The sequence below is a fragment of the Haliotis rufescens genome, unplaced genomic scaffold (assembly GCF_023055435.1).
Source record: "Haliotis rufescens isolate VD_foot unplaced genomic scaffold, xgHalRufe1.0.p SCAF_11, whole genome shotgun sequence".
NCBI classification, from domain to species: Eukaryota; Metazoa; Mollusca; class Gastropoda; order Lepetellida; family Haliotidae; genus Haliotis; species Haliotis rufescens.
Genome location: NW_025963791.1, coordinates 4,493,749 through 4,507,486, shown reverse-complemented (window position 1 = coordinate 4,507,486; position 13,738 = coordinate 4,493,749). Strand labels below are relative to the sequence as shown.

General features: G+C 41.3%; 1 protein-coding gene across 2 annotated transcripts in view; it reads right to left on the bottom strand.

The window, feature by feature from the left end:
• Positions 1-13,447, bottom strand: part of LOC124134314 — a 28,411-nt gene extending 14,964 nt beyond the window's left edge. Inside the window, exon 1 of one of the 2 annotated variants that reach the window (XM_046499061.2) lies at positions 13,343-13,447. The gene's annotated coding sequence lies outside the window, so the exon portion shown is untranslated. Of the gene's footprint in view, positions 1-2,766; positions 2,871-13,342 lie in introns of those variants that run through there. The other variant, XM_046499063.2, reaches the window with a different exon arrangement.
• Positions 13,448-13,738: the final 291 nt, after the last annotated feature.

Here is a 13,738-nt window from a genome sequence, read left to right as displayed (position 1 = left end):
CATTCAGACAAAAAGTTCTGACACACATTTTGAAAAACATATTTGAGCAACTTTGTCACAGTCGATAGTTGTGATGACTAATAATGATAAGTGAATCCAGTCTTCTTTTTTAACACAGCTGTAGTCTTTATATTAAACAGATAGAAGGTTTAGCTTTCACAACGTTTTATTCATTACTCTATCAAACAAGGTAGCCAACACAAATCGTTTTATGATGGCCAGTCATCATAAAATCACCATTTTTAAAAACAAACAAACTGAAGCAATTTAACCTATGAGTGGGTTATGTATTATGTCAAAACATATCAGTTTTATACACAATACATAATGTCACTATGTATTTTCGCATTTGGCACGAAGGTAGCAGTAATAACGTTATTTATCATTCGTGGTCATGGTGATGTACAAACTGGTAATTTTAACGTTTGTCATGGTCTTCCTTCTAGGTTTCCATCTGATCTGAGGTAGCTGGCATCTGTATGACGGACATATGGAATAGTGCTGATGATAAGTTTTGACTCTCACAGGGAAGGAGTTGCTTCATAGTGAAATCTTTTGTTGTGGACTTTACATGAGGTCAAAGAGATATATCCACAATTGAGCAAATCGTATTGCTGTGACAAGCCAGTACATTGAGCCGGGGTCTGTGGTCTTTGGAAAATGGACGAACTTGAACGTTCTGTGATAAGGTACTTGCAGAATATGTTGAGTGGGGTTGCTGAGTAACACTAAAAGCCATTCGTGGGGATATGAGTACAACGCTTGGGAAGGATACCATAAAGAGGTGGGCAGCAGAGTTTAAACGTGACAAGAAGAGCCTTGAAGACGACCCCCATCCTGCATAACCGGCGAATGACTGAGCGTCATATTGCTCGTTCAGGAGGCATTTCCCTGGGTAGAGTACATTCCATTAAACTTTGGCAATGAAGAAAGTTTCAGCTCGTTGGGTACAACATGTCTCGTGATAATCAGGCTCTGTTTGAAGCTGATCCAAAAAGGTTCTCGCAACGATTTGTGACCATGTCCAAACAACAATCAAAACATTGGAAGCATTTGACATCACCACCACCAAAGAAGGCAAAGTATGTCCCATTAGTTGGAAAGGCAATAGCCTCCGTTTTTTCTGGATTGTCGAGGTTGTTGTCATGGTGGACTATCTTCCAGACCAGACAATAACGGATATTATTCTGCACTTTTGGGGCACTTTCGGGATGACATTATGACGAAGAGACGTGGGAAGCTGAGAAAAGGTGTACCCTTTCAACGGGACAATGCATTAGTGCACGAATCAGTCATTGCCATGGCTACAATACACGAGCGTAGCTTTGAACACCTTCAGCCCCTACCCTATTCTCCTGATCTGGCCCCGTCAGACTTCCATCTGTTCCCAACCTGAAGAAAGCTCCAACCGGATCACATTTCAACTCGAACGATAACAGCATAGCAGCTGCGAAGGACCTTTTGGACAGCCAAGAGAGTGAGTGAGTGAGTATGGTTGTTAGCAATAATCCAGCAATATCACGGCGGGGGACACCAGAAATGGGTTTCACACATTGTACCCGTGTCGGGAATCGAACCAGGTCTTCGGCGTGAAGAGCGAACTCTTTGGCCACTAGACTACCCGACCGTCCCAACAGCCAAGAGAAAGACTTCCACGAAACTGGGATAAAGTCCCTCCAATATTGTTGGCCTAAGTTTATCAATGTGAAAGGGAATTATATGAGGAAAAGAACACAAATTTATGTCTTTAGGTCAAGTGTTTCTATGTGAGGCTCAGAACTTATCAGTCAACCCTCGTACCCCAATCCCGGAAGTACACTCAATCTGTGCGTCGTCCAATACGGTCATATGCAGTCAAAACTATGGTTTGTATGTCGGGTTAATATGAAGGTTTGAACGAAATAATAGCTTTTACAAAAAATATTTAGGCTCATTTCAATGTTTATAGAATATCTGGTTAAGTCTCCAAACACAATCACAATATGTTTTCACCAGCCCCTGCCCGAATATGGAATGGTCGGTCCCAAAATGCGGTATTTCTATTATAAGTTACAGTCATGTTGTCATTTCATTTGACATTCCCTTTCTCTTCTATTGATTCGACTAAATGTATACACTAAAATACAATGCCGGGTTCGACGGGAACATCCTTGTGATAACAGTTGTAGAGGATGCAATGAAAATATATTGAAATTAACTATAAGCATTGTTACTACAAGGAAGTATATGAATGGCATAGGTCGGTTGTGAACAATCTTATCACAATGCAAACTCAATCAAATTTGATTTAATTTATACAGAGACTAAGAAGGGTTGAACACTGCTTTCATAACTATTTCAGTGGTAGAGTTGGTCGGAACCAGCTGTCTATTGGACGCAGTTTTAGTATAGTACCAATGTGTTATACGTTGCTAAACGCTCGTTTTACCGCAAAAACGTTAGAATTTGTTTTATTTACAATTTTGATCAGAGATTATTTGGTCTTATCTGAGTAACGAGTATCATTTCATGTTTAGCCCATTAACTCGTTGAACTGTAATTTACTGTTTTATGAAACGAGATTTAAACGTTATGTGTCAGTAAGCACAGTCATTGTCTGGAATTCCATAGCAACCGAGTTTGGCAGTTTTGTAAATGTCTTGCATATGGCAGGCAGTAACAAGGAAATCATAAAACATGTTTTCTTTACGTCTCCCTCAACTGACGCATGCATACATTTTGGCTATATTTTGGTCTTTATCGCGTTTGTGCAATACTTGGAGTTACCTCGAGAAAGCTGAAACCCATCCAGGCATACTTTCTGGGACCACAATAGACATGAAACTGCAATAGTTGGGACTTGTGAGGGTGAGCTTATTGCGTTGTGAAGAGATGTGCCACGTCATTCTATTTTTAGACAATGACGTTTACTAGTGATCGTGTCAAGTTGAGTTGAATACGAGAGATTACCGTTGCCGCTTGTAACAGGGATGACGCATACCCGAAAATAGAATCATGTGTGACAAATCTTGGGGAAATAGAAAACACGTTTTGGAGGTTAAGAAAGGGAGTCATTACGCTGTTGAAATATGTCTTCGTGATGGGTAGGGTCATAGTAAGTACATTTGGTGTGAATGAGAGAATCAGGTTTTGGGTCACAGACAGCAAATTATGGCTTAATCAAGGCAGATTGCAAATAACAGAATCTGGGCCACGCAAACCGGTGCATAAAAGTATGAGCAACGGTCCACGCAGTTGGGGTGCATTGACACACACTTGTGTTTTATGCATCATGGATCGTAGCGCAAAAGCTTTCGTCACTCAAAGAGTTTAGCATTTACTTGCATCAGTGGTACCGCTATAACTGTCGTAACACACATATTACTTTAGCATTGACTCGCGACAGGGGTAGTGCTATAACTGTCGTAACACACAGATTACCTTAGCATTGACTCGTGACAGTGGTAGTGCTATAACTGTCGTGACACACATATTACTTTAGCATTGACTCGTGACAGGGGTAGTGCTATAACTGTCGTAACACACAGATTACCTTAGCATTGACTTGCAAAAGTCGTAGCGCTATAACTGTCATAACACAGATGACTTTAGCATTGACTTGCAAAAGTCGTAGCGCTATAACTGTCATAACACAGATGACTTTAGTATTGACTTGCAAAAGTCGTAGCGCTATAACTGTCATAACACAGATGACTTCAGCATTGACTAGCGACAGTGGTAGTGCTATAACTGTCATAACACAGATGACTTTAGCATTGACTTGCGACAGTGGCAGTGCTATAACTGTCATAACACAGATGACTTTAGCATTGACTTGCGACAGTGGTAGTGCTATAACTGTCATAACACAGATGACTTTAGCATTGACTAGCGACAGTGGTAGTGCTATAACTGTCATAACACAGATGACTTTAGCATTGACTTGCGACAGTGGTAGCACTATAACTGTCATAACACAGATGACTTTAGCATTGACTTGCGACAGTTGTATTGCTATAACTGTCATAACACAGATGACTTTAGCATTGCCTTGCGACAGTGGTAGTGCTATAACTGTCATAACACAGATGACTTTAGCATTGACTTGCGACAGTGGTAGTGCTATAACTGTCATAACACAGATGACTTTAGCATTGACTTGCGACAGTGGTAGCGCTATAACTTTCATAACACAGATGACTTAAGCATTGACTTGCGACAGTGGTAGTGCTATAACTGTCATAACACAGATGACTTTAGCATTGACTTGCAAAAGTCGTAGCGCTATAACGGTCATAACACAGATGACTTCAGCATTGACTTGCGACAGTGGTAGCGCTATAACTGTCATAACACAGATGACTTTAGCATTGACTTGCAAAAGTCGTAGCGCTATAACTGTCATAACACAGATGACTTTAGTATTGACTTGCAAAAGTCGTAGCGCTATAACGGTCATAACACAGATGACTTCAGCATTGACTAGCGACAGTGGTAGTGCTATAACTGTCATAACACAGATGACTTTAGCATTGACTTGCGACAGTGGTAGTGCTATAACTGTCATAACACAGATGACTTTAGCATTGACTTGCGACAGTGGTAGTGCTATAACTGTCATAACACAGATGACTTTAGCATTGACTAGCGACAGTGGTAGTGCTATAACTGTCATAACATAGATGACTTCAGCATTGACTAGCGACAGTGGTAGTGCTATAACTGTCTTACAACAGATGACTTTGGCATTGACTTGCGACAGTGGTAGTGCTATAACTGTCATAACACAGATGACTTCAGCATTGACTTGCGACAGTGGCAGTGCTATAACTGTCATAACACAGATGACTTCAGCATTGACTTGCGACAGTGGTAGTGCTATAACTGTCATAACACAGATGACTTTAGCATTGACTTGCGACAGTGGTAGCACTATAACTGTCATAACACAGATGACTTTAGCATTGACTTGCGACAGTGGTAACACTATAACTGTCATAACACCGATGACTTTAGCATTGACTTGCGACAGTGGTAGTGCTATAACTGTCTAACCACAGATGACTTGAGCATTGACTTGCGACAGTGGTAGTGCTATAACTGTCATAACACAGATGACTTTAGCATTGACTTGCGACAGTGGTAGTGCTATAACTGTCATAACACAGATGACTTTAGCATTGACTTGCGACAGTGGTAACACTATAACTGTCATAACACCGATGACTTTAGCATTGACTTGCGACAGTGGTAGTGCTATAACTGTCTAACCACAGATGACTTTAGCATTGACTTGCGACAGTGGTAGTGCTATAACTGTCATAACACAGATGACTTTAGCATTGATTTGCAACAGTGGTAGTGCTATAACTGTCATAACACAGATGACTTTACCATTGACTTGCGACAGTGGTAGTGCTATAACTGTCATAACACAGATGACTTTAGCATTGATTTGCAACAGTGGTAGTGCTATAACTGTCATAACACAGATGACTTTACCATTGACTTGCGACAGTCGTAGCGCTATAACTGCCATAACACAGATGACTTTAGCATTGACTTGCGACAGTGGTAGCGCTATAACGGTCATAACACAGATGACTTTGGCATTGACTTGCGACAGTGGTAGCGCTATAACTGTCATAACACAGATGACTTCAGCATTGACTAGCGACAGTGGTAGTGCTATAACTGTCATAACACAGATGACTTTAGCATTGACTTGCGACAGTGGCAGTGCTATAACTGTCATAACACAGATGACTTTAGCATTGACTTGCGACAGTGGTAGTGCTATAACTGTCATAATACAGATGACTTTAGCATTGACTAGCGACAGTGGTAGTGCTATAACTGTCATAACATAGATGACTTCAGCATTGACTAGCGACAGTGGTAGTGCTATAACTGTCTTACAACAGATGACTTTGGCATTGACTAGCGACAGTGGTAGTGCTATAACTGTCATAACATAGATGACTTCAGCATTGACTAGCGACAGTGGTAGTGCTATAACTGTCTTACAACAGATGACTTTGGCATTGACTTGCGACAGTGGTAGTGCTATAACTGTCATAACACAGATGACTTCAGCATTGACTTGCGACAGTGGCAGTGCTATAACTGTCATAACACAGATGACTTCAGCATTGACTTGCGACAGTGGTAGTGCTATAACTGTCATAACACAGATGACTTTAGCATTGACTTGCGACAGTGGCAGTGCTATAACTGTCATAACACAGATGACTTCAGCATTGACTTGCGACAGTGGTAGTGCTATAACTGTCATAACACAGATGACTTTAGCATTGACTTGCGACAGTGGTAGCACTATAACTGTCATAACACAGATGACTTTAGCATTGACTTGCGACAGTGGTAACACTATAACTGTCATAACACCGATGACTTTAGCATTGACTTGCGACAGTGGTAGTGCTATAACTGTCTAACCACAGATGACTTGAGCATTGACTTGCGACAGTGGTAGTGCTATAACTGTCATAACACAGATGACTTTAGCATTGACTAGCGACAGTGGTAGTGCTATAACTGTCATAACACAGATGACTTTAGCATTGACTTGCGACAGTGGTAACACTATAACTGTCATAACACCGATGACTTTAGCATTGACTTGCGACAGTGGTAGTGCTATAACTGTCTAACCACAGATGACTTTAGCATTGACTTGCGACAGTGGTAGTGCTATAACTGTCATAACACAGATGACTTTAGCATTGATTTGCAACAGTGGTAGTGCTATAACTGTCATAACACAGATGACTTTACCATTGACTTGCGACAGTGGTAGTGCTATAACTGTCATAACACAGATGACTTTAGCATTGATTTGCAACAGTGGTAGTGCTATAACTGTCATAACACAGATGACTTTACCATTGACTTGCGACAGTCGTAGCGCTATAACTGTCATAACACAGATGACTTTAGCATTGACTTGCGACAGTGGTAGCGCTATAACGGTCATAACACAGATGACTTTGGCATTGACTTGCGACAGTGGTAGTGCTATAACTGTCATAACACAGATGACTTCAGCATTGACTAGCGACAGTGGTAGTGCTATAACTGTCATAACACAGATGACTTTAGCATTGACTTGCGACAGTGGCAGTGCTATAACTGTCATAACACAGATGACTTTAGCATTGACTTGCGACAGTGGTAGTGCTATAACTGTCATAACACAGATGACTTTAGCATTGACTAGCGACAGTGGTAGTGCTATAACTGTCATAACATAGATGACTTCAGCATTGACTAGCGACAGTTGTAGTGCTATAACTGTCTTACAACAGATGACTTTGGCATTGACTTGCGACAGTGGTAGTGCTATAACTGTCATAACACAGATGACTTCAGCATTGACTTGCGACAGTGGCAGTGCTATAACTGTCATAACACAGATGACTTCAGCATTGACTTGCGACAGTGGTAGTGCTATAACTGTCATAACACAGATGACTTTAGCATTGACTTGCGACAGTGGTAGCACTATAACTGTCATAACACAGATGACTTTAGCATTGACTTGCGACAGTGGTAACACTATAACTGTCATAACACCGATGACTTTAGCATTGACTTGCGACAGTGGTAGTGCTATAACTGTCTAACCACAGATGACTTGAGCATTGACTTGCGACAGTGGTAGTGCTATAACTGTCATAACACAGATGACTTTAGCATTGACTTGCGACAGTGGTAGCACTATAACTGTCATAACACAGATGACTTTAGCATTGACTTGCGACAGTAGTAACACTATAACTGTCATAACACCGATGACTTTAGCATTGACTTGCGACAGTGGTAGTGCTATAACTGTCTAACCACAGATGACTTTAGCATTGACTTGCGACAGTGGTAGTGCTATAACTGTCATAACACAGATGACTTTAGCATTGATTTGCAACAGTGGTAGTGCTATAACTGTCATAACACAGATGACTTTACCATTGACTTGCGACAGTGGTAGTGCTATAACTGTCATAACACAGATGACTTTAGCATTGATTTGCAACAGTGGTAGTGCTATAACTGTCATAACACAGATGACTTTACCATTGACTTGCGACAGTCGTAGCGCTATAACTGTCATAACACAGATGACTTAAGCATTGACTTGCGACAGTGGTAGCGCTATAACGGTCATAACACAGATGACTTTAGCATTGACTTGCGACAGTGGTAGCGCTATAACTGTCATAACACAGATGACTTCAGCATTGACTTGCGACAGTGGTAGCGCTTTTACTCTCACACCTCAGATGACTTTAGCACTGATTTGCGACAGTGGTAGTGCTATAACTGTCATAACACAGATGACTTTAGCATTGACTTGCGACAGTGGTAGCACTATAACTGTCATAACACAGATGACTTTAGCATTGACTTGCGACAGTGGTAACACTATAACTGTCATAACACCGATGACTTTAGCATTGACTTGCGACAGTGGTAACACTATAACTGTCATAACACCGATGACTTTAGCATTGACTTGCGACAGTGGTAGTGCTATAACTGTCTAACCACAGATGACTTGAGCATTGACTTGCGACAGTGGTAATGCTATAACTGTCATAACACAGATGACTTTAGCATTGATTTGCAACAGTGGTAGTGCTATAACTGTCATAACACAGATGACTTCCATATTCAAGACACATGACGGCGGCATGTAAATAATTGACGCGATATGAAAAAGTACACATATGTAAAATTATTATTTTTTCCAAAATTAAGATTTTACATACAAGGGTATGTCGCCTACCTAGGAGTGTCATAACACTGTGGATACACCTTCCTTAATCCCTCCACAGGTTTGTTTCAGAATGCAAGCCACGACAAGTGCCATGACCGTTTCGCCGCTACGACCAAGGCTCCGTTTATAGGCGGATATAGGCGTGGTGCTTAACTAAGGCTATTTGATACTTGACGCACAACGCGGACTTGTCCCTGTGCCGGGTTATGATGAACCAGTTATTATCAATGAAGCCGGTTTTATACCAGATGAACAACGTTGATTTTTATATTTCTTGTCATTAAATATTCCCCACATATAATTCAACGCAACAAAGATACAATCTATATTAACTCTCGACGCTAACTCTAATATTAGTGTGAGTTTGGTGTAACACCGCTTTGACTTATTACGACACTCACCTTTACCATCAGACTATCTTCCTTAGTTTCCCGACACCTACTTTTAACATCACAATCGCTCCCTAAGTCATCCCAACACCCACCTTTAACTTCACAATTGCTCTCTAAGTCATCCAAACGCCCACCTTTAACATCACAGTCACCCCAACACCCACCTTTAACATCACAATCACTCCCTAAGTCATCCCAACACCCACCTTTAACATCACAATCGCTCCCTAAGTCACCCCAACGCCCACCTTTAACATCACAATCGCTCCCTAGGTCATCCCAACACCCACCTTTAACATCACAACCGCTCCCTAAGTCATCCAAACACCCATCCTTAACATCACAATCACTCCCTAAGTCACCCCAACACCCACCTTTAACTTCACAATTGCTCTCTAAGTCATCCCAACACCCACCTTTAACATCACAATCGCTCTCTAAGTCATCCCAACACCCACCTTTAACATCACAATCGCTCCCTAAGTCACCCCAACGCCCACCTTTAACATCACAATCGCTCCCTAGGTCATCCCAACACCCACCTTTAACATCACAACCGCTCCCTAAGTCATCCAAACACCCATCCTTAACATCACAATCACTCCCTAAGTCACCCCAACACCCACCTTTAACTTCACAATTGCTCTCTAAGTCATCCAAACGCCCACATTTAACATCACAGTCACCCCAACACCCACCTTTAACATCACAATCACTCCCTAAGTCATCCCAACACCCACCTTTAACATCACAATCGCTCCCTAAGTCACCCCAACGCCCACCTTTAACATCACAATCGCTCCCTAGGTCATCCCAACACCCACCTTTAACATCACAACCGCTCCCTAAGTCATCCAAACACCCATCCTTAACATCACAATCACTCCCTAAGTCACCCCAACACCCACCTTTCAAATCACAATCGCTCCCTAGGTCACCCCAACACCCACCTTTAACACCAGTCACTCCCTAAGTCATCCCAACACCCACCTTTAACATCACAATCGCTCCCTAAGTCATCCCAACACCCACCTTTAACATCACAATCGCTCCCTAAGTCACCCCAACACCCACCTTTAACATCATAACCGCTCCCTGAGTCATCCCAACACCCACCTTTAACATCACAATCGCTCCCTAAGTCATCCCAACACCAACCTTTAACATCACAATCGCTCCCTAAGTCATCCCAACACCAACCTTTAACATCACAGTCGCTCCCTATGTCACCCCAACACCCACCTTTAACATCACAATCACTCCCTAAGTCATCCCAACACCAAACTTTAACATCACAATTGCTCTCTAAGTCATCCCAACACCCACCTTTAACATCACAATCGCTCCCTAAGTCATCCCAACACCCACCTTTAACATCACAATCGCTCCCTAAGTCATCCCAACACCCACCTTTAACATCACAGTCGCTCCCTATGTCACCCCAACACCCACCTTTAACATCACAATCACTCCCTAAGTCATCCCAACACCCATCTTTAACATCACAGTCGCTCCCTATGTCACCCCAACACCCACCTTTAAAATCACAATCGCTCCCTAAGTCATCCCAACACCCACCTTTAACATCACAATCGCTCCCTAAGTCATCCCAACACCCACCTTTAACATCACAATCGCTCCCTATGTCACCCCAACACCCACCTTTAACATCACAATCGCTCCCTAAGTCATCCCAACACCCACCTTTAACATCACAATCGCTCCCTAAGTCACCCCAACACCCACCTTTAACATCACAATCGCTCCCTAAGTCATCCCAACACCCACCTTTAACATCACAGTCGCTCCCTAAGTCATCCCAACACCCACCTTTAACATCACAATCGCTCCATAACCCCATCTCAACACCCACCTTTAACATCACAGTCACTCCCTAAGTCACCCCAACACCCACCTTTAACATCACAATCGCTCCATAACCCCATCTCAACACCCTTTTTTAACATCAGCATGAACATTTAACCAAATCTCAACACCCACCTTAACATCTGCTCAACTTCTGAACCCATTAATATTTACTACTCCCACAACATCATAGTCATCCCACCAACACGACACCAACAACATCCCAAGTCAAACATCAACATCAGTGTGCCACTGCTACCTAATATGTAGACCCGCGGCAGTCACAGTCGATGCTGCATGCTTTCAGTACATTTATAATACCCGCCACAATCATAATTGATTTACGGGATCAACTCCGCTGTATTTGCGGTAGCTTCAATATCATTATAGTAGCTAATTGTCACTCTCTGCTATCATGCAAACAGTAAAAAACATAAAAACTCGCCACAAAATCAAACAGCTACAAAACTTGGTGTACATAACTCTACATGTATTCGTGACTGTTTATGCATAACCAGATCCGGGTCATAACGACTTCCTGAACAATCCGACCTCTTAAACCGGATCTGCTTCAAACTGATCCGCTTTCTTGAGACAATGCCGCCACGTGAGCATTTAAGATATGTAATTCAACTCGGTCTTAGCATCAAGAGAAAACAGCATAACATATTTCCTAAATATACCTTTCACCTGATCAATGTTAATTGCCAAATGTGCAATTTGTAAATTGTAACAGGTCCGCCATTTTGTATAGGTTCAAAACGAAAGTAGAATATAAGTTTGGTATTGCTAAGGGAGTGACCCTTACAGATGAACACTAATACTCTGTCTATACCTGCTATATAACGCCTGGCATATTAACCTGATAGTTTGATGGCCGTTGTGAGTTGCGCGTGCGCGTGTGTGTGTGTGTACGTGTGTGTGTGTGTGTGTGGTTACGAGGTCAAACTGCGCTCTTGTGTTGACAGGATACAACAGGAGTGAAATGCATCATATATTTATACTGATAATGTGAATACGATCTTTTTGGATAAATATGATATGTTCAATGTTGATTCAATGCACATATAAACAAAATTTTATTTTCGTTATGTCTGTCATCTACGGGGTTATGAATTCCTGTGCCTGTGTTAACATACACGTTCATGCTTATGGGTTTCGCTATTGTTTCTGCTTATGAATGTTGTACGTGTTTGTAAGTTCGACAGTGGATGTTTGTGACTTTGTGTATGTATATTTGGCAGTGGAGGTGATAATATGCATGCGAGTGGGCGTAAAGTTTACGAAAAATGCAGTTGCATACGTTTATGTACGAAGTTGTGTGTGTCGGTGTTTGTGTGTCTTAATATATGTTCATGGCGATATGGGAGAGAATGTGTGTGAGTTTAATTTCATGCGTGTAATATATATCTGTGATGGATAGAGAAAGAGAGTTTTAATGAGATTTTTCACGATGTTCGACTGTTTTAATTTGCTATATTAATCATCGAATTTGAAAAGATGTATACATTACACAAAATTAAAAATTCATAAAAATATTTAAACCAATTTTAGTTGAAATGAGTTTGTTGTATATGGGGGATTTTTCAATGACCGGTTCTGGGATTTGATCCTCACAAATTAAACTTGATGGGCAGCAAAAGCAAAACTATTTCATGACATCTTAAATTTACGCAGACTATTAACCCGCTACACTGTTAATAGTCAGTTACGTTGCACGATCCACAATGTTAGGCGAGAGCCCTATATATCTCCCTGAGGTCGGTTGACACGTATCTCTATAGTGATTTCTGTTGGTGACGTGTTACCAAATGATTCCGCGCCGCTCAAGTAATTTAATAATTCGATCTGTGCATTTACTTAAATCTAAACGGTAACACCACTTGTGCTGCAGTTAAAATCACTGACCACATCGACGGTATGTGCAAAAGTTCAGATTAAAAAGTGCCTGTAATACTGTATTGGTATCACTCCCATATTCCTTTTCAATCCGTCATGGGCATTCAATCATTTCCTTTGCTTCAGGTAGAAGTATGTTATTTAATTCATTGAAAATAAATATACCCCTTCCCAAATATATAAAGAAAATGTTCACATAACGTACACCTCAAAAGTTAAACCTTTCTGAAATGTGTACGTTCACAGTCTCAGTGCGCAAAAACATGGCCGTCTCCCAACCTGTGCATGGAGCATTCAGTAGTGACGTCATATATCAATCTATATATAGATCTTTATGCGACATGCAGTCACCTTTAACTTGTATTACTAACGTTAGATCCGAAGTTGGCTTGATCGTGGTTTAAATTACCTCAGTGCCTTGTCTCCATGCTGAATATCCGCTTCTAAAAGCCCATCCCAAAACACCTACTCCCACACAACCTCGGCGGGGAAATTTTCTGGGGAATTCCCAAATACCTTTAACCTCTAGCACAGCGTCAATATAATCTTTGTCTAAAAAATTATCGAAAATAAATGTAAAACGTGTAAAATTAAGTTTGAAGTCAATGGACACTTACGTGTTTTAAAAATAAAATGTTTTGGAGAATGTGTAATAATTCTATTTCTCCGAACGCGTGGGTATTGTCACTTGTCCATCGAGGTCGGCAGTAAATATCGACAGTATAAGTGGAAAATACTCTATGCCATATATCAGATGAAAGTATTTAAACGCATCCCAACCCTTATTTGTGTATTAAAGCAGTAA